General features: G+C 52.4%; 1 long non-coding RNA gene across 1 annotated transcript; it reads right to left on the minus strand.

Moving 5' to 3' along the window:
* Positions 1-11,622: 11,622 nt before the first annotated feature.
* Positions 11,623-12,005, minus strand: LOC311601435. Its single transcript, XR_014780574.1, has 2 exons — positions 11,932-12,005; positions 11,623-11,844 (listed from the first exon to the last, which is right to left on the minus strand). It is a non-coding gene; the product is annotated as an uncharacterized lncRNA (long non-coding RNA).
* Positions 12,006-22,034: the final 10,029 nt, after the last annotated feature.

Genomic DNA, 22,034 nt, shown 5'->3' on the forward strand with positions numbered 1-22,034 from the left:
AATTTGCTATCTTCCAATGAGCGCTGTTCCTAAAAGTCTCTCTTCGGGTTTCAGGTCCCTGTGTATGTGTGTGTGTGTGTGTGTGTGTGTGTGTGTGTGTGTGTGTGTTTTCACACATGAAAGGTAACAGGCTTTACTTGGTTTTCTGTATCAGCTTGTTTTCTCTCTCAATGCCTTACAGCTGCCTCCATGTGACTACAAATGGCAGAATTTCATTTTTATAGACTGCTGAAGCTTTCAAATAGTGTGTGCTTTTATTTTTCTTTTTTAAATTTTCATTAGATGTCCACTTATGCTGCCTGTTTATGTTTTTCTATATCTGCCGTACTAGGATGGTCCGATGAAATTCTTAATCTCCATTTTGGCTCAGGAGGGCATGACAGTGTGGTGAGATCACAGGGAAGTGGGCAGCTAGAAGAGGTAGTGTCAGTGCTGAGAGGGATGGGACAGTGCAGAGCTACTCCAAGATGTGACCCCAGCTGAAGTTGGGAGGGGTGTCCACGCTCAGCACACGCAGCTGCCGCTGTTTGGAGCAAGAAGTAGGCCGTAGCTGTGACCTCCTTGCCCAGAGCACACGGAGAGGTCTTCAGCTCCAGGCACCAGGAGGTTGTTGCAGGTTCTATCTGGCTGTCAGCCCTATATACAGATGAGATCCTGTGGGGTGAAACCAGCTGCCAAAGAGGTATGCTGCGGGTGGGGCCCAGAGAGACATAAATCAAGGGGCAGGATAAGCCAAGTGTCAGATGGGTGCACAGAAAACCAGTATATGGTGTGGAGTGTGAGCCTCGGGGATATGGCCTCTTAAATCCTCAAAGTCAGGGCAGCCAAGGCCGTAGGTGGTGGGATGCTTCAGGTGCAGGCAGGCTAGGTTACATCTTGTTCACCTCTATTGGGGGGGGGGAGCCTCCTTGTCAGACCTTGCTGACCATCCAAGGACTAATCCTGAGTTGTGATCCTAGATGAGCCTAGGCCCCACATGCTGCCTCTGTTCTGTCTGCATCCCTAACCTGACTGCCTCTGCTCCCTGGTCTCCTAGGCAAAGGCCATCACTCTGACGCAGCTGGCCCAGGCTGGCCCAGACTGCTTCAGAGACAGGAGGTGCATTGTGCGGAGCATGCCTCACACAGGTCCTCCTCCTCTTCCTCCAGAGAGGCCTATCAGTCCTCCTCTGCCATCCCTGCCTGCCGTCCACACCTGGCCCCAACACCACTGTGCTCCTGCTGCTAAGCCAGCCTCACCTTCTGCCCCTACTCCCACATCATCCCCGAAGGAAAAGTTAGGGACACCAGCCTGTGGGTCACCCAGGGCCATTACCACCCGATGTGATTCTTCCACTATGCCCACCTCACCCTCTGCCCCCAAACACCTGGGAGTCACCCAGAACCAATCCCACCCCCTGTGTTCCTTCATCTGGGGTGACCCCAGATGACCTCTGACCCCAAGCCGACTGTGGGTCACCCAGCCGCACTCCCACCCCAGTGTCCTTTCAACTTGGCCCACTTCACTCTCTGCCCCCACTTTCTACTCCTAACTCCTGCACAAAGGAAAAAGTAGGGACACCAGCCTGCGGGTCTCCCAGCAGCACCCCTACACCCTCTGTGTTCCTTCAACTAGGCCCACCGTGCCCTCCTCCCCCCACTACCACCTCCTGCCCCGAGGAAAAGGTAGGGACACCAGCCTGTGTGTCCCCCAGCAGCACCCCTACACCCTGTGTTCATTTAACTAGGCCCACCTCCCCTCTGCCCTTAATCAGCCTTGGGGTCCCCCAGCAGCACTCCCACCCCTGTGTCCTTTCACCTAGGCCCACCGCGGCATCCCACCCTCACTACCACCTCATGCCCCAAGGAAAAGCTAGGGACACCAGTCTGTGGGTGCTCCAGCAGCTCTCCCACCCCCTGTGTCCCTTCAGCTGGGCCCACCGTGCCCTCCTCCCCAAGTAGCCCCCTCACACCCACCCCCGTGCCCTTCCCGTCCCCTAAGGAACAGCCAGGGAAGCAAGGCCACACTTTTCTCAAACTAAAGCTTTAATAGGAACACAAGCGACCAGGGTGCGCAGGTACGCAGGGCTGACTGTGGGAGAGGTTGGGCGGGATGAACTGATGGAGTGGGAGGGATAGAAGGGGCAGGCAGATGGGCTGGTGGGGAACTCAGGGCCAGGGGACAGCAAGGGCTGCGGCAGCGAAGGCAGCAGGGAAGGCGGCAATGGCGGCGGCAAAGGGCAACTGAGGCAGAGGCTCCTAGCTAGCGACCACTGCGGCTCCGGCCACTTCCCTGGGCCTCAGGCGGGGCCACCTGGGAGATGGTGATGGATTGGAGCAGTTGTCCAAGCAGGGCGTTGCTGTAGACAGCGGCCTCCAGCAGCTGCGGGGTGATGAGCCTCTGGGCGCCTCGGCGTTGGGCCTCATCTCTCGCCTGCTCCAGTAGACTGCGCACCAGGAACTCCAGGATGGCGGTCAGGAAGATGGGCGCCGTTTCGCTCAGCTGCGTGCCATGGCCGCCCTCCCGAAGATGGTGCTCCACCAGGCTCACTGACATGGTCAGCTGGGCTCTGGAGGTGCGGGAGCGGCGAGACGAAGCCCCTCGAGGACGGCTGGTCTGCATGGCCCGGGGCATGCTGTCCTCCAAGTGAGACCTCACAGGTCCACTGGGCTCCACCTGGCTGCTGCGCTCGCTCTGCTGGGCTGTTGGGCTGTGGGCCTCGAGGGAGGGACACGGATGGATGATGCCAAGGTCCGATGGTCCTCCTCTGCTCCTGGTGGCGCGTCCTAGTGACCTCTCTCTCACTGGTCGCAGGCTGCTCCCGCTCCCGCGCCCGTGCTCACGCCTGTGCTCCTGCTGATGATGTGGCAAGGTTCCTGGCATGCCCTCGCTGGCTGCACCGAGGTCCCCTTGACACCTCTGTCGCCAGAGGAGCCTTCTAGGAAATAAGATGCCTGCCGGGGGTGGGGGTTGGGTAGGGGGAAAGGGGTGCTGGGCGGCGGGTGGGATGGGTGGTGCGGGGAAGGGGGGGTGGCAACTCAGTGTTGCCCTGGAGAACCAATCCTTCGCCACTCCCGGCTTCTATGGTATTTTCCCCACCCCTACCCACGAAGCATGGGCTCCCTTTCCCTCTCCCCAGTACCCCTGGCTCCTCTGCAGACCTGAGGGCGTTCCCCCGGCTTTGCGTGTGGAGACTCAAACCCAGCGCCCCGAGCAAGTGTCCCACACCAAGCTACAGCTGTGCGGGTCTCCGGTGCCCCGGAGACACTAATCTGCTTTCTGCCATGGCGGCTCGTGCCCGAGCTGGACAGCCCCTGCAAGCGGATTCACTCGGTAACGGGTAGCCTCTTTTGGGTACCCGTGTCTGCCCCTTTCACTTAGCGTCCTGGATTCAACAGGCTTCCCCCAAGGGACACAAGATTCTTGCGGCTCCCCCACGCAGCCGCTTGAACCAGGGCTCCTGCATTCCTCTCCACAGCCGAATAATAGGGCCGAGAACACAGCGTCATCCGCTACTTCAAACTCCCCATACGAAGCACTTTTGCAACATGGTGGACTACAGTGGTGAGTGGAAATGAATCCTTCTGAAAGTTGCCTCTGTCTGGGTATCTTGTCACAGCGACGGGGAAATCACTTAGAAGGTTAGGATTGTAGCCTTCTCACAGGCTAGGCCCCACCATGAGGAGAACGCTCTGAAAATACTTTCAGAAAAGGAACACCTGCAATCATATACACACTGGTTTTGACAGACTTTTCCTTTAAGGAGTTTATCAGGACACACCCTGCTCAAAGGTGCTTTAAATTAGCTGTTGTTCATACAGGTGTTTATACCGGTACTTTAGCGTTCTCTTTTATTTGTATGTATGTATGTATGTATGTATGTATGTATGTATGTATGTATGTATGTATTTATGTATTTTTAAGTCAGGGTCTCTCTGTGTAATAGCCTTGGCTGTCCTGGATTTGCTTTGTAGACCAGGCTGGCCTTGAACTCACCGTGATCCTCCTGTTTCTGCCTCCAGAGTGCTGGGATTAAAGGTGTGCGCCAACACTGCCAGGGTTAGTGCTCGTCTTAAAAACTCTACTTTATTTGAGGTGCTTAGGCCTCAACCTCCCTTCCAACCTCTCACTGCTATGTGGGAGAGAGGAGGTTACTAGGGAGTGGGGGCCCCTTTACTTCTCCCGGCTGTTTGAGGTCGAATGGTCTTTGGGGCTATTCCAATCTCTGCCACAGCCGACACAGCCAGCCAGCAGTTTCCTAAAGGCCGCTGCGCCCCGAAGCGTTTCTCGGCTCCAAACCACCACACCGTCTGTCCATCTCTGGTCTCTTCCTACTGCTACCGGCCAGAGGCCGATACCACATGCCTGGCCAGGCTCTCCCTCCGGGCTCTCATGTATATCCCCAGAGCCTTAGACCACGCCCCTCTCCATGCAGCTGGAGGAGGAAGCCCTTACCAGCTGGCTAAAGCCACTCTCCCCAGGAGAAGGTTAGCAGCTCTGCGCAAACTGAAATCCCACACCTGGGATTAAAACAAAAACATATTTACATAACACAACTGAGCTTACAAAAAAACCAAAACTCCCACTACAATAAATAAGGAAGGAATTGCTTTTACTTCATTTTGAACTATCACAGTTCGTGCAAATGACTAACCAGAACTTGAACAAAGCATGTAACAACTCGGAAAGGGGGTGTGAATTATCACATTCGTATGCAAATAATTATAAGCTTGCACCTGGTAGAGATCTCCCTGCTTGAGAAGAACCTGCCAAGATGCACAACAGTAGCGAATTCCTATATCACAAATTCTCTTGTCTTTTCCTCAATTTTTCATGGTGCTATCCACTCGGGCCCTATCTTCCAAATTCTGAAAAGGCAGTCCGTTGCAGATTAGCCATACAAAAATCAAATATACTCAGCAGGTATAGGATGTGTAAATTTTCTACTCTCATGTTCAACAACAACAACAACAACAACAACATGGGATTGTATAACAAAGGCCTACCATTTCTCGTTGGAGGCTTGTGAGACACCTTATTGTTTAAGGGCACTTGTCTCTCTTGCAGAGGACCTGGGTCCATTTCCAAGCAAAACACAGATACACACATAAAATAAAAATTAATAATTCATTTTAAAATTCTCTCTCTGCCCACCTCTCTCTCTCTCTCTCTCTCTCTCTCTCTCTCTCTCTCTCTCTGTGTGTGTGTGTGTGTGTGTGTGTGTGTGTGTGTGTTTGTGTGTGTGTGTCTCCTACTGTCTTGGTCTCTCACACACTCTCTCTCTTCATTGTGTGTTTCGAATCTTTCCAGTACACCAACTACTGTTTTAAAGGTCATCCCTTCCTATAGAACAGTGGTCTATGGCATGGGTTCAAATGGGTGCGCTTATTATGTACATAGCGAACAAAAGTAAAAAAACAAACCGTATACACACACACACACACACACACACACACACACACACACACACACACACTTTTATACCGTGGGGAGGGGGGGTCAAACGTGGTGTTACTATAGTAACCCTTGTGGGACATGCTTCCCCTTCTAGCTATCTTAGGGATGCACGCGTTGTTTGTGTTGTTTTTGGTTTTTTGTTTTTCCCACACAGGGTTTCTCTGTGTAGCCCAGGCTGTCCTGGACTCGCCCTGTAGACCAGGCTGGCCATGAACTCACAGAGACCCGCCTGCCTCTCTGCCTCCTGAGTGCTGGGGGTTACAGGTGTGCACCACCCCTGCACGCGGTGGTCAAAGGCGCTGGATTAAGGACGCATGCTTTTAAGCACCCTCTGCTGTTCGTTGCTCTCCTTTTCCCCTGTCACAGAGGCAGGGTATCTAAATCAAGGGTTCTCAGGTAGGACACTTGACATAAGCATGGTGGAGTCTGGCCTAAGAGGGGCTACCTGACTGTCAGTGCTGGCTCTCAACAACCACAGGCAGCCCTTGACAATTTACCAATATAGTATATATTACACACTTAAAACAAGCAGTGAGCCCTGAAGGTCAAAGTCATTTCAACACCACATCAATTCAGAATACCGGCAGTATGCGAATAGGCTGGAGACTTGAGGGAAATGTGTGGAGCACAAATATTTCTATCTCCGCATCCTCAATAGGGTTCTAAGCATGCTCTGTGTTAAAAGACACCATAAGAACACGAGAGTTTCTTAGCCATACTTTAACACCTCGTTATGAAAGGCTTAGTGAGTTTTCCCTTACTTTTTGAAAATGATTTATTTATGTATGTGAGTGCTCTGTCTACACGTACACCCGCATGGCAGATCACAGTACAAATGATGGCTGTGAGCCACCATGAGGTTGCTGGGAATTGAACTCAGGACCTAGGCAAGAGCAGACAGTGCTCTTAACCGAGGAGACATCTCTCCAGCCCTTTGCTTCCTTTTTAAAAAAATTAATCTTTTGCCAGTTTCATAAACTCACCCACCATGACCTAATTCAGTAAACACATTCTTTATTCTGGCCCATCTAAAATCATTGAAACGGATCCTGAAATACACTTGACAGATATAGAAAGAAAAATATGTGATGAATATTCAGGGAGGAATGGAGGGCTTAAACCCATTTTTAAATATAGTATGTATGTATGTATGTATGTATGTATGTATGTATGTAAAAGACAGTTTAGAACTGGGAAGATGGCCCAGCAATGAAGAGTGGTTACGATGCTTGCAGGAGACCTGAGTTTGGTTTTCAGCACCCACTTCAGGTGGCTCACAGTCACCCGCAACTACAATTCCAGGGTAATGGCCATCCACAGGAATCCAAATGCACCTGCACAGACACACACACACACACACACACACACACACACACACACACACACACACAGACAGACACACACACAGAGACACACACACAGACACTCACACACAGACACACACACACACACAGACATGGATACACACACAGACAACAAAAAATGAATACTAAAATGAACCTAGTCAGCAGTATGACCACGACTAAAACCTTGTGCTCCTGGACACATAGCAAGGTCATTTTAATATTCACAGTAATTTAGACCACCGGCAATACTGTGGTCTTGCCGGAGATTTTAATAGGAAGCTGTCATTTGGTAGGGATTTTTCCTTTTGACCAGTATTAGAAGCACATATGTTCATTCTCGATGGTTTCAAAAGCACCAGTGAGAGGCCGGCGTAGCTTGCCAATGCAGAATCACTAGCCAATAAGTACAACAGAATGAAGTGCATGCACTCTGTGCCTGGGAAAAGATTGCAAAAGTACTATACCATACTGCTGCTGTTCCTGTGTGAACAGTGGCTTGTGGCCTCAGTCAAATACCAGCTCCGAAAGTTTACCACAATAGGTAAATTTGCTTTCATTTACCACTTGGCTATGGTCCTCAGGGCTTGAAATAAAGTTGGCACTTAGTAGGGTCAGGTCCTCTAGTCATGGTCCGGAGAGAGGCCGCCTTAGGAGAGGCAGACAATCTGTCGCCCCCACCGAAGTGCACATGCGCAGCCGACTCATACCCCCAACCCCTTGGTGCGTAGGAGAAGGCCGAGTCTGCACAGCAACAGGGTCCACCTTCTCCCCACTTTCTATGGGCCTGTGTTTCCCCTTGTCTGTTACCCCCCACATTCAGGCTGCCCCTCTGGCCTACACAACGCCCTCACCTCTGGTTTGACATGTGACGATGAGTCTGTGCTGAGGTACGCACACTGGAAATGATACGGCTTAGAAGCCTTACCAGCTGAGGGGTTCTAGTGTATTTTGGAGGAGCCCTGAAAGAATCCGATTGTGCTTGCCTAAAAATGCAGTGAGCCCATGCATTTTTTTACACCTCAGGTCACTAGCAGTGTGGATGCAGCAAAGGGCGTGATAGGAACACAACAGAACAGAGTTGACACCTTCTTAACTGCTGACTCAGGCACTTTGCTTGCATTTCTGCACAAATAGGGCCATGACCCTTTTTGCAGGGCATGCCCAACTGGCACAGAAGGGAGCCCGATGAGGAGGGTTAGCTCCCCTCTGACACAGACGTCCGGCCTGTGTCCACACATCTCCACACCTGCATCATTTCCCTGAAAACCTACTTCCTGTGGAGGAGCAAAGAACGCAGCTCTGGTCTGCGTCCTCTGCAAGGCCATGTGCTATAGCCCTTCTTCGTATGGTCCACACTGTGCAGTGTGACAGATGCGCTGTCACTACCCGGGGCTGACTCTCAGCTGTGTGCCCAGCACCCTGGCCACTTCATAGCTGGGTAATTAGTTTCCTCTCGCTCGTGACCTGTAAAATTCGCCAACTCACCTGCCCTCACCTGCTATAGGTGATGTCACCTATGGATGACACCTATGGATGTCACCTTGTTTGTATAGAAGAGAGAGTGGTGAGGGAGGGGTGTCTCTGCAGGTGTCACTGCAGGCAGTGGCCCACTCAGAAAACAGGTAAGAAGAGAAACTCAGTTGAGCTGGGCGGTGGTGGCACACACCTTTAATCCCAGCACTCTGGAGGCAGAGGCAGGCAGATCACTGTGAGTTCGGGGCCAGCCTGGTCTACAAACTAAGTCCAGGACAGCCTAGGCTGTTACACAGAGAAACTCTGTCTGGAAAAACCAAAAACAAAAAACAAAACAACAACAGCCCCCCCCACCCCCAAATACTCAGCACTAGGTTGAGATTGACTTTGTCAACCAGGATCAAACTTCAGGGTGTCTGACACCAGGCGATGTGTTTACTGCCAGTATACTTAAAAACTGTGTTTTGAGGGAGAGCGCTTTCTGGAGTAACACAGTCCCTGGGACACAAGGAAGTGTAATTACATAGAAACTCCACCCAGGGTACATGGCATTTCTTCCAAGAAGATGGCTTCTGAGCTTAGGCTACCTGTACTAGCTTAGGGGCCTCAGGGGGAAAAAAAGACCTGCCCTGGTCTCATTTATACCGCGTAGCTTACACGTATACAGCTTAGAGGTCATTTGTGCTGTTACATATCCCCGGTCCTGGTTATGGGAGCCTGGGGGAGCCCTTCCCTGTACAGGTACTGTAAGGGTCACTTAGACTATTAGGGATCTCCACTCCCGGTTGTCGGAGCCGTGGGGAGGGGGCGTGAGGTGGGGGGGGCTCTGGCTGTACTGATGTAATGATAGCATAACAGCCATGTAAACTATTGGGTATCCCTGGCCCTGGTTGTGGGAGCTCCAGGATTTAAGGATAACGTAAGGGTCGTTTTAGATTGCTAGGCATCTCAGGGCTTGGCTGTGGGAGCTTTAGGGAGCCCCAATGTACAGGCGCTGTAAGGTTTGTCTGGGCTATAAGGATTCTCGGGTACTTGTTTTGGGAGCTTAGGGGAGGCCCTGGCTGGACAGATAATTTAAAGGTAATTTAGACTATTAGGTATCTGTGATGCTGGTGGTTGTAGCTAGGGGGAGGCCCAGGCTCTACAGATATTGTAAGGGTCGTTTAGACTATTAGGTATCTGCCATGCTTGTTGTGGGAAGTTGTGTGTGTGTGTGGGGGGGGAAGGCTCTTGCTCTACAGATAATCCAAAAGTCGTTAAAACTATTCGGTGTCTCGGGTCCTGCTTGTCAGAGCTCGGGGGAGCCCTTGACTGTACAGATGACAGATGGGGTCCTTTAGACTACTAGGTATCTTCAGTGGGAGGTTGGAAGAGCCCCTGGCTGTACAGGCCTCTCGAGGGTCATTTAGACGGTTGGGTATATTCCTGGCCTGGCTGTGTGTGACCCTGGGATGTCCCTTGCTGGACAGATAAGGCAAGGCTCATTGAGGCTAGGAGGTATCTCTGGTCCCGGTTGTGGGAGCCTGGCGTGGGGCCTGCCTCTACAAAGAACCTAAGGGTCCTTTGTAGTCTTGATTGGATCTCTCCAGTCCTGGCTGTAGGAGCTTGGGTTGGGAGGCTTTTGCCTATACAGATGATCTAGGGGTCACGTAGACTCTTAGCTATCTCAGGTCCAGGGTGTGAGACCTAGGGGAGGTGGGGTCCCTGCTTGTACAGACAATGTAAGGGTCACTTGGGGTTATTAGGTATCTCGGGTCCTGGTGTTTGGGAGCTTAGGGGAGCCCTCGGATGCGTAGATCACCCAAGGGTCATTTAGACTATTAGGTATCTGCAATCCTCGTTGCATGTGCTTGCGGGAGCCCCCTGGCTGTGCAGGTACTGCAAGGGTCACTGGGACTATTAGGTATCTCAGGTCCCTGGTTGGGGGAGCGCCTGGCTGTACAGATAGCGTAAGGGCCATTTAGGGTCATTAGGTATCTCTCGGGTCCTGGTAGTAGGAGCCTGGGGGAGCCCCTGATTGCACAGATACCATATGGGCCATTCAGACTATTCCATACCTCCGTTCCCGGTTGTGGGGACTCAGCGAGCTCCAGGCTGCAAGTGTCATTTAGATGACTATCCATCTCCGGGCCCGGCTTTAGGAGCTTGAATATGGCCTGGCCCATCAGCCAACGCAGAGCACCTGGCTCTTTTATCGCCTCCAGTTCCCAGATTTCTGGATGGAATGGCAGGCTTTACCCCTTTCCCACTGAAGAGGCAACTTTCCTTGCTTAACGTTCCTGGTTTCCCTGGAGGTCTGAGGGTGCAAGACCTTCCTGCTCCCACAGGGTGGAACACCATGGGAGAGGTTGTGGGAAGTTCCCCCAGATAAGGCAAAGTTTAGCAAGTAAGCTGATCCCAGAGGGGAAGTTCTCAATCACTGTGGAGGAATGCAAGTCCACGTGCAGCAAGTGGGAGATGCTGAACACACCCTGTCCTCAATGATTCCACGCAGCACACCACAACACAACACAGTGAGACAACCCACGCGGAAACGCAGGTGATGGATAACACACCTCTACACGGCAAGGGGCCGGGTTTTTTGTTTGAAGAGGTGTGAAATGCCAAGGCAGAGGGTGCAATTAGAGGACTCGTTCCCAGCAAGTCTGAAACCATTTCATGCTTCTTAAATGAAAAGATTCCAAGAAAAGTTTTCCCGTGGTATACATGAAGGAAATCACAGGACAAGCGCCTTAACCATACCGGAGCCCTTCTGTATCTCTGCGGCGCACATACTACATGCACAAGAAATTTGAAACACAAAACACTCTCGGTTACTCCTATCCATACAAGGGATGAAACACATAAACCATGGCGAATTCAGCTGCAGTCGTGCTAAGGATCCAGTCTTCGTGTGACAGACAGATGACATTTGGCAGTAGGCCACATTTAATTGACGGACCTTGTAAAGTTTGTTTGAAAGGTACGTTTTCACAAACTCACGTCACGTCACTCACGTCTGTCTTACCGGGGCAGTTTAATGGCATCTACCAGTCTAGCCACTCTCGAGGCACAGACTTTCAAAGTATACAGAGCACAGTCACTTAGGAAGCTTAAGGTCGTTTCCATGGGCTCCAAGACAGAACAAATTTAAGAGCAGAATGTAAGGGGAGGACTGTGTCTTCTCCGGTCATCTCTCGGTGGAGATGACAAGGATGGACCATGCACTCTTTGGGCCTGCTAACTGGGGAAAGCATTGCTGAGGTATGAGAAGGCAGCCTACAGGCATCAATGCACTGCCGACTGGTAACTGTGGCGCTACCAAGGAAAACCTGCCACTACTACCCGAGGAGGGCTGGACCTTCCAACAGACATCTTTGCACTGCCGTCACACAAATCCTTGGGTTTATTTGGGTTTTAACAGAAAGCGGTGCCTTTGGCAACAGAAGAACCCAGGAAGACGGAGTGGCTGAAGCTGCAAACTGCACCACCAGCGGCTTCACCAGGCTGGTTTCCGCTCCCCTCACATGGGCTCTTGTTCCTCAAAGGATTATGAGAATAACAGGTCCAGGAGGGACTGTTGAGCAGCAGCAGCACTCTCTTGCTGGCGCTGTCAAGTACAAGGGCATATTAAACGGGTTTAAAGCAAATAGTGCCCGTCCACCCTCCTGTTGTATGGGAAAGACTCGGCACTCACGTTGACCATCAGCAGTTTCATTTCCAAGGTGTCCATGAGACGCCTCAGCTCTTCAGCCACGGAATCTCCCCGAGAGTCCCTCAGGAGCTCAAGTTTCTAAAGTGAAGAGACAGGTGCAGAAATCAGCCCCAGTCACCTTGGCTTGCAAATGCGAAGAGCAACATTTATAAGGGAGCAAAGGAGGTAAAGGAGATGGTATGATCACCCCAAAACTAGCACACGCCATGTGCAACGTGAAGGCCAAAATGCCCACCAAAGCGACACAGACACTGCCACTCCCCCAACGCCCTGGTACACATTCAAGTCAGGAGCTCTTAGGCATGGGGGCGGCCCAGGGCAAGGGTGCTTGCCTAACACGTGTGAGACACTAAAACGCCTCACCCGGCACAGCAAGAAGAAAAGCAAGCAGAGACAAATGAAAGCAGACAACATGAGGCAGGAGCCCATTTACCGCCATTCTTTGCCAGGCATAATACCCCGCCCTGTACTATGACCACTGCACCCGTGAAACTAAAACTCAAGGGCTCCAACCGCCCCCCCCACCCCCCACAGTGCCTTTTTCAGAAACAGCACACACCACATCTAAGCGGTTTTGTTAAATACAGTGGGGAGATGATGAAATTCTGCAGGACCTCTTCCACAGTCTGGTGACGCGGGGACCATAGAAAGAGGAACAACACCGAGACCTTAACGTTGGAATGGGCAGGCAGGTTTCCTGGCCACCGAGTTGTCAAAAGAATGACATTTCAGCAGGAACAGACACTGGCAGTGCAGGCTGTCCGAAGGGACAATCAGAAGAGAGCTAGGGTTGAATCCCTTCCACTCAGTTGTTTTGGGTCATCTTAATTACTCTGGATGATCAAGGTTTTAGCAGCAACTTGAACAAGCCAATTCACATCAAGTAAGTCTGAACAAAACCACAGAATGCTGCATCTAATTCTTTTGTCAATAGCTATGCGCCTTGCAGACAGCATGGGTGAACCTGCTTAGGAGGAACTTACGAAGCCGGGTCTATTACAGAGGGTAACTCTCGATTCACAATCTCCCAGTCTCCCGCTTACTTTTCCCACTGGGTACCACATCTGGGAGCGGTCTTACAACCACAACTGGCCTCAAGGCTGAGGGGTCAGTAGAGACTGCCCCGTTCTTCCCGTGAGAACGTCAGCATTATCTCCTCACAGCGACCTTCGGCGTTGTTTTCCCGTGCCTCAGGTGTGTAGGAATTGAACTGGTGAATGAAGTCAAGCGTCCTGCAGCACTGACTGCAGGCCCTCTGCAGCCTACCCTGTGTTTATGACTTACGCCCTGCCACAGTTTCTTATTTCTCCTCTTTAATTTCTCAGTCCTCGCTCCCTGATCGAGGGTCTGTTCGGTACTGTCAGAGCGGGCTCTGGCAGGGAAGACAGCTTCGGCAGACATGGAACGGGCTCCAAGAGCATAAAGAGCCAGCTTGAGCTTCCCAGCACACGTATTAAAAGCCAGGCCTGCACCTGGGGCACATCGAAGTGACCCGCAGCACTGGGTGGGGCACGGCAGGCAGATCCTTGGGGACCTGGAGAACAGCCAGGCAAGCCATAGTGGCGAGATCCAGGACCACTGAGCCATCCTGTCTCAAAAAGATACGATGGAGTACAGGCCTTTAAACCCAGCACTCGGAGGGCTGGGGCAGGCAGACAGATCTCTGTGAGTCTGAGTCCAGCCCTGGTCTACCTAGTGAGTCCCAGGGGAGCCAGGATTACAGAGAGAGAGAGAGAGAGAGAGAGAGAGAGAGAGAGAGAGAGAGAGAGAGAGAGAGAGAGAGAGAGAGAGAGAAGAAATAAAAAAGATAAAAGATATGATGAAGAGTGACTGAAGGTAGCCAGAGCTGACTTGTGGCCAGCACACATGCATGCACATTGAAACATACGCTGTGAGACAAGATGAGGCGATCTGAAAAGCACTGATGCCTTATACAATACGAACAACCCTGGATGAGGTTACCAAGGCAGCAGTTGCTGCTTCTAATGAGTCTCCTAACAACGAGTGAATCCTAAAACTAAAGACCCATTTTGTACTTAGGTTTACAGGGAACATGGAACACGAGGATTATGCTGGAAGGTGTTTACAGGTGACTTTCCAAAGGCGTCGGCCAAAGCACGGAAAGAATGCCAGAATATTCCATGTTCCCCCCCCACCCCGTGTACAGGTTGCTTTGTCAGTATGTACAACAGACCTCCAAGTATTGCTCGCACAGTGATTTAAATTCCTCCATTCTCTCCTTCTGAAGGGTCAGGGATTGGTGAACCAACTTCTGTTGCTCCATAAACATAGTCTGCAAACACAGACAGCAAAAGGTGTAAAAAGCAATTCTGGGGGAAACAGAAAGCTTACGGAGACTCAATTCTGTATTCTATTTCTGCAAAAGAGACGGAATGAAACGACTGTCTTAGTTTTCCAGTTAACAACATGGCCGGATGCACATGAGACACCTGACGGCACAAAACAAGCTTAGTAACGGGAAGACCACTCATTGGACGGGAAGGGTCCCCACCTAGCAGTATTCTAAACATTCCTGTGAGTTCCGGAAGACTTGAAAACTCGGCCATCAGGGGCCTCCGGATCTGGTGAACTCTCTGTATGTACAGAATTAACCTCGAGCGTACCCCTCTTTTGTCACTCCAGCACACAGGAGCCCACTCCGTTTACTCCTTTCCAGCAAGAGTAGAGCCAACAGTAAGATGCTTAACAGGGATCGAGTCTTTAAGACTTGCTTCAGATACTGTTCTGGACCAATATAGGAAGACACATCGAGGGGAACCTTTTGGACCAATTCTGTGAGATAGGGGCTTTTTAAGTATCTCTCCTTCCACACCTGGGAAACTGGGGCCCTACACTGTTTTCCCGAGTCCGCACACCTAGCAAGGGGCTGGGCGGTGTGACTGCGCTGCAATAGGTGGCATTTCAGAGGCCATGCTTCTGACCACCTGGCTGGACGGTGCCTCCAATCCCCCTCGGGATCCCGGCCTCTGCTTCTCCACTTTGGGAAGCCAGAATCTTCAGGAGGGCTGCCCCATCCATGGCCAGGAAGAGGGAGCCCTCAAGGACAGCACCATTCAGAGTCCATTGGCTGCGCTCCCCCCCTGTAACCCCCCTAAACCTCAGTCCCATCTCCAGTTTAAAGGCGAGTCAGTCGTCATCACACCTCCTTCTCCATCATGGCCTGAAGCCTTTCCCCTCTTCTCCTCGGGGACTGGGCTGGTCTGACCTGCAATGCAGCCTCTGAAAGCTGAGTGTCCACCTGCTCTGCCACAGCCACACTGACTGCTCCCAGGCTGCATCCCAGATCACTGTGTGAGAAGGCTGTGTTGGGCCTGCTGCTCCTGGGTGTCCACACATGTTAGATCATGAAGGGCTCCCCCCTCAGCATACACTCCCATACCTTCTCCTGCACTCTCTCCAGGCAGTGACTGCTCAGACCGCCGACTACACACACACACACACACACACACACACACACACACACACACACACACACTCCACCCCCACGCTGGCTCCTCACTCAGTCATCTCTCCGCAGAAAAAGGAGCAAGTCTCTCCTCACCACAGACAACACCCTGCTTGTCTCCCTGAGCTCATGTCCTGTCTCTTTCCATCCTGACTTGGCGATGCTGACACAAGGGACTCCTTCCCAGCTAAGCCTGATACTCACAGCGAGATTATCTGCCTGCTTCTTGACTTGATGTGCATCCGCGGTTAACTTCCTATTCAAACTCAAGAGCTGAAGAGAATAGTCTTCATAAAGTTTCTGCCTATAAAAGACAACAGTGTGTGTGGTAATCCTGCACAGCATGAGGAAATTGCCCTAAAAGCCCGATTGACTTGCCCTCGCTAACTCTACGGATGGACAGATGGGGAAAAGTTCCTCTGTGGTTTTCCCCCCTTTAACATTCTGACAGGGAAAAGGGAAATGAGGTGGATTCTGTGGTCTTTCACTACCAGCATCTGCTCCTCCTTGGTCGAGAGAGAAGTCCCTTCGCAGCTCCTAGGGCCAGAAAACTCTGGGAGAATTACAGTCGGTATTGCGCTAGTATCCCACAAGCATCACTCTTCCTGACAAGCACAGCTTCTCCCTTACTTTCTCCTTCTGGAGAGTTGCTCTGATGGGGATGCACAGCCACTACCATCAGATAATCCTTCAGAGGCCTCCCCAGTCTTCCTCGCGTTCACGCCAGTGAGGATTTCCTTACTGCAGTGTGGCAAACACCGCTCTTGAATTCTGAACAACATCGCAGGTGAGAGGGAATTTCACTTCCTATCGCACTGAACTGCCGATCCACTGAGGGGTCAATGCTTTGAGGCTTCCAAGCTCACTGCACCCAGTATCTGCATGCCACGCACCAATCTCCCTTACTGCTACACGGATTCAGATGCGGTGTGCCCAGACACCTTATTTCATCCTTAGGAAACACAGCTGACATCAGTTACCACGATTTGAGGGTATCAGACAGAAGGAAGTCTATTCTATAGAAAAACCAAGACGAACACTCTCTGCAACAGAGCCAGTGGGCCTCATGGCTGGTCCTCGACCTCTTGCCATCCTCCTTACTAAGCAACCATCAACGGGCCTAGGATCAAAGCACCAAGAAGCCACAACCTTACCTTTGCTCACACTGGAGTTTTAGAACATCCTCCACCTTCTGCTCCATGGCTTGGAAAGACGTGGTGAGGATGGCTCTGAATCCTTCTCTGTTTCCCTGAAGAAAGTTCTGAATGGGCCCTGTATTAAAATGCAATCTCGTAAGCCTTCCCATAACGCTACCTCGGTGGTGCTGGAGAGACGCTTGTCATCAATGCATGGAAATGCTGCGTCAATGGAAAGACTGTCTGCCTCCTCTCCTTCAGCCAGGGATTCCAGCGGCCTATGACCTTAATGTGAAATGGGACAGTCGCACTTTAGTGTCTGTGTATTCCACAGAAAATAGCATGGAGGGGACGTAGCAAAAAGTGTATCAAGTCACCGGGTAGCTTCTTTACCAGACCCCGGCTACAAAGTGTAACCTTAACCAACGCACTAGGCACACTTCAGCTCAAGGACACGTTCAGAGGGACTCCAGGGCCACTTTACGCAAAAACACAAAAGCAGTCCATTAACAGAAATCTCCAAAGGCTCACAGATGAGTAATTAATGCCAGCGAGACAAAAGTGCCCCTATCATTGTAGCCATCGAGGCTTTTAGACAGACCGGATGAGGTAGAGATCCTGGATCATTGAAAGGGGGAGAAACCCCTCACTCTTCTGTGGGAAGGTCTGTGGTGACTGGGGATGCAACCTGGAGTCTTGAGCACAGTAGGCAGGAGCTCTCGCACCCAGCCCCAGCCCTAGCCCGAGTCCTGAAGAGTGTCTACATGGAGCTCTCCCTCAGAAAAATCTGCAGCGCTTCCAGCCTGTCCTCAGTTTGCAATTCCTTCAATGGTTCACGTGACTAACGTCTGAACCCCATTTCAAGCGGGACTCAGTCTGATCATACAATGGTCACAGGCTACCAGTGCTGACTTCAGCTTTCCACTTTGTGTGCTGTTTCTTGCACATGAAACAGTGGGCAGCCACTTAAAAGGGCTTGGCACTCACAACCCGCCTCCCTCCGCCCCCACACACAAAAGAACTGGTCTAGAGTACAAATCAGTGAAGCAAAAATGTGGTATTAAAAACAGATGCGGCCCTCGGGTGGATAAACCCCTGGAAGACACATCAGCTCATCCGAGGTGTAAATATCTCACAACGAGGCAGTAAGAGTCTTTACACCGCAGGCGCTGTGTTCTTCCAACTGAAAACGGAGGTGAAGTAGAGAGTTGGCAATGTGAGGAACACAACTTTGACACTGCGTGTGTGAGAACAAGGCAGCCAACACACGTCTCTTTTCTGCCAAGTAGTAACTTGTTCGCCTTTCACTTCTTTGGGTCAAACCGTTTCCTCAAATTCCTAGTGTCCCTCTCCTAGAATATACCTTCAAATTCTTCAAAAAAATCCTGTATTTCCTTCCTGCAAAAAGAAAAAATGGCATTAACTTTTTACTTCAGTCTGTACAGAAGGCCACTTTTGTTGTGTGAGTGGAGGAAGTAGAGTGGGCCATGCAGCCTACACTCAGTTCACGGTTCTAGAGTGGACACCGACTTTTCTAGATCTCTTTGCGTGCAAGGGAAGGGCATGTGCGCACGTGTGACGCCATCAGAGTTAGAAGTGGGGTGTCCTCCTCTACCCGTCTCTACAAGGTCTCTGACAGGACTTGTCGCCTGCTGCGGGCGTGGGATTATCATGTTGTACCACACTGAACATCTGAGCGGCTGACTGCAGGGTGAGTGTTTTGGGGCCTTTGAGCTCCACGGGCCCAGCACGCTCATGGCATGCACACAGCTCACTTACTGCTGCGTCCCTTTCTTTCTTTCCTCACGTCTCAGTTTCTCCTGTTGGGCTGCCTGGCGGTGAGGAAGCACCTGCAACCCTCCTGCCTCTGCCACCCCTCACGCCCTGGGCCTGAAAGGTGTGCATGGGTCCTGTGGGTACGAACTCAGGGTCTGGTTCCTGTACACCCAGCACTCTTCCACTGAGCCATCTCCCAAGCCTGACTCTTCTAAATGTAGTTTATGAATGGGTTTGGTGTTGGTGTTTTGTTTTTGTTTTTGAAGTATCACCTGGCCTGTTGCCCTTCTGTTCCCGAAGAAGGAAAGTTCTCCCTACTGACAACAAGGGCTTCTTTATTGGCTGTATTAAAGACAAAGGGGAAGATATTGTCAGACAAAGTGTGCCGTTCTCATCATCCCCTACAGGAAACAGCTTCACCAAGGGGTTTCTAGAACCCATAGCTACCAACGGCTACTGCCACTTTTTTAAAGAAATCATGCACACAAACAATCCCCACACTTGCATAGACGTACTCACTCATACACACACACACACACACACACACACACACACACACACACTGCACTCCTCTAAAGGCCCTGACCCTGGGAGCAGCTTGTGCAGGCACCAGTACACACCTTCCAGACAGTCCCTGGGACCCATGTGCTCCCAGAGAGGCATGTTGACTAGAAAGAGCAGCCTTGTGAGCCTTGCAGGGTTCCTGTGGAGTGGGGATGTCAGGTAGGGGAACCTAAATCCACAAACAAGCTTGAGCAAACCTTATCAGCATCTGGAAGCTCCTGCTTTTCCGACAAACATCCATGCAACGCATCCACTCAGTGTTCCACCTTGCGAGAGATTTAGGAGGTCCCCAGGGGTGGATGCAGCCCTACAGGAGCCCATCTGTTTCTGTGTTGTTTCGTTACCTGGAGCGACTGCATCTGGATTCTGGGTGTCATCTGATGGGAGATTTGGATTCTGCCTTGAGCCCATGCCGGCGCTGTCAGTGTCCATCCTGGCCAGAATCTGGATGCCTGGAACTTCAGACGCTGGGAGGGATCACAGGATAGCAATGGGAACAGGGAACAGGACTCCACAGGGTGTGGGCAACAGTCTTGGCATTGTACAGGAGCAGTGAGAGGGCAAGAGGATGTCACCAGTGTCCTGGCCTGCCGTCCCATTTCCCTGTCTGAACCCGGAGCTCCCCAACTCACCTACCACCCAAGGTCAGTACCCTCTGCTGCTTTCCCAACCCTCGCATGGGGAAATCCTGGGCCATGTGCCCATAAAAGGAGGCACCTAATGCTGGAGTCTCACTGGGGCCTACTCAGTCAGCGGGGCCACATCCCCCAGCCCAGAAGCTGTCCCACTTACCCTTCCCAACCCCTGCAGCCCGCATGACCTGTCCCTGGCCTCTGGCCTCGCCTTCTGGGGCCTCCTTGTCCAGCCCCATTTGGAAGTGAAGCCCCTGGTGTCACCCCACAGGTGTGCCTTGGGCATGCCTCTTTGTGATCCCGCTTCCCTAACTCGTGAGGTGAGCTAAGGCTCCTCTATGATTCCTGTCCCAACTGGCCAGCAATAGAACAGAGTTCCCGGTAGCCAATCAACCCCCACCGCCTCTGCCCCCCAGGCCAGGATACCCTCCTGCCCCAGGAGCCTCCTTCTTCTCAGAGGATGGTCAGCCATACCCATCTAGGCCCCACCTCCCAGTGCGCCTCTCTCTGAAAGGCTGGAAAGGCAGAGACTCCCAGGATGAAGTGGCCTGAACTGGCACCTGTGGGGTTTGGATGTAGAAGCCGCTGGTTGGTGAAGGGGCCCATCCATGCCCCATCCCAGTCACACGGGTGGGGGGTGGGGGGAAGGGGGAATTTCTGCTGAGGCAAGGCCCATGGCTGCACATAAAGCAGGGCCCAGGTGGCCGCTGAGGCCTCCAGCCGGATGCAAGGAGCATAGGTGGAAGGCCATCCTTTCCTCTTCTACATGCCACGCTCACACTCGGCTCTTCAATCCTGCCACCCTCTGGATCCCTGTCCCCCCACTGCCCACGGTGGTCACTACCAGGTGGGAGAGAGTCTTCCAAACGTCACAACACAGATAAACCTGGACCCTTTCGCCTCAAGATCCCACTCTCATCCACAAAGGGCTGTGGATCCAGGCTGACCCTGCTTTCTCACGACCAGGGGCTCTAGACTCAAACTGCTGACACCCTGTCCCTCACCCAGGTGACCACACTTCCAGGGCACTTGCTCTGAGAGGCCGCACCTCCAGGACTGGATCTCTGATTAGCAAGGACACCACTATGCTGGCATGCCCGAGGCTGCCTAAAGACACTCCCAAAGGGGTGAGGCCTGTCCATCAGCCACCCATTCCCAACTTGAGCCATGCTGCCTTTGCGTGCGCTTGTGCCAAGTGCCCAGAGATCCACTTCCCCTTGAGACCAGCCAGCCTGTCAAGGTCCTGCCTAGGGACCCATCACAGGGAGACACAGGCGTCTCGTCAGGACCCCGCGGCTTCAAACACACGCGCCGGCATGCACTCCTGCACACACACATATGCGCACCTGTCCAGAAAAGGACACACGCACACGGACGACATACGGACACGCACAGGGACACACACATGGACACACACGGACACACCCACACACACAAAAAAAAAAAACAAAAACCGAACCAAAGCAAAAAATAACCCCAGAGGGTGCTACAGACGTGTAAAGCCCCCACTCCCTCTCCCAGCCCACCGACAGCCCCACCCACTCTTCTTGGGCCCTGCTGCCCTCATCTCCCTCTTTTAAAAAAACTCTTGGCCCTGGTGCTTCGCCCATCCCGGAATCAATCAAAGCTCGCGAAGTCACCTCAGGGGCTCTCCTGGACCCTCTCACTTGGTGATCCCACAGTCCTGCCACAGGGCCTTTAGTCTTTCCTGATGCCTCTCAGCCTCCTCTGGAGCCGCACCCCAGGGAGTCCACCAGGAGCAGTCACCCACCTAGGCCCCTCAGCTCCCCCAGAGAGCCGCCATCCCCTCAGAGGCCAATCCTGCCTAGTGTAGGCCCACATTCCAATACAACGCTCTCTGATTGGCTGAGTAACGTTCGCGCATGCGCACTCCATACCAGCGCCCTGTGCCTGCATCATGGGCCCCTGCCTGCCTCCTCCTGAGGTTACACTTGCTTTCCTGACAGAGGATGGCCCATGGCTTCGTTTCGCTGGGTCAGCCAGAGGCACAGGCGGTTATGCCCAACTCCTTATGTGTGTATCTCTGACTGGCTGGAACAGGAAGAAGCAGGAATGTGTGCCAGGGGCCCTGGGGCGTGGGCCGTGGGGTTGTCCCACGTGGAGTCCAACGGGTCACACGTGCGAGGCTGCTATAATATGCGCGCGCGCAAAGAGAGCTGGGCAGATACTGGAGCAAGAGGCCGACCTGTGGGTCCCACCAGCCCACTTGGGCACAGCCTTTGCGCATTAAGTGAAGGGTCCACTGTTCTTTTCTCTCCACGGGGAGCTCCTGGTGCGGGCCGGCCCCGAGGCTCTGTCGGGAGGTCTCAGGTGTTCGTTCGGGCTGGCCCTTAACAGTACTCAGATGCTGGGGAAGACGGTGGACACCACGAGTCCCTGACGCTACCACGCTGTCAGGCTGGGACACCCCAGGCCACCTGTTTCTCGAGCCTCTTCTCTGACCGACACTCCAGGGCACCTAGTCCAGTCTGCAGCTAAAGCCAGACTCAG

Source organism: Acomys minous (genome assembly GCF_964271855.1).
Source record: "Acomys minous genome assembly, chromosome: 7".
NCBI lineage: Eukaryota > Metazoa > Chordata > Mammalia > Rodentia > Muridae > Acomys > Acomys minous.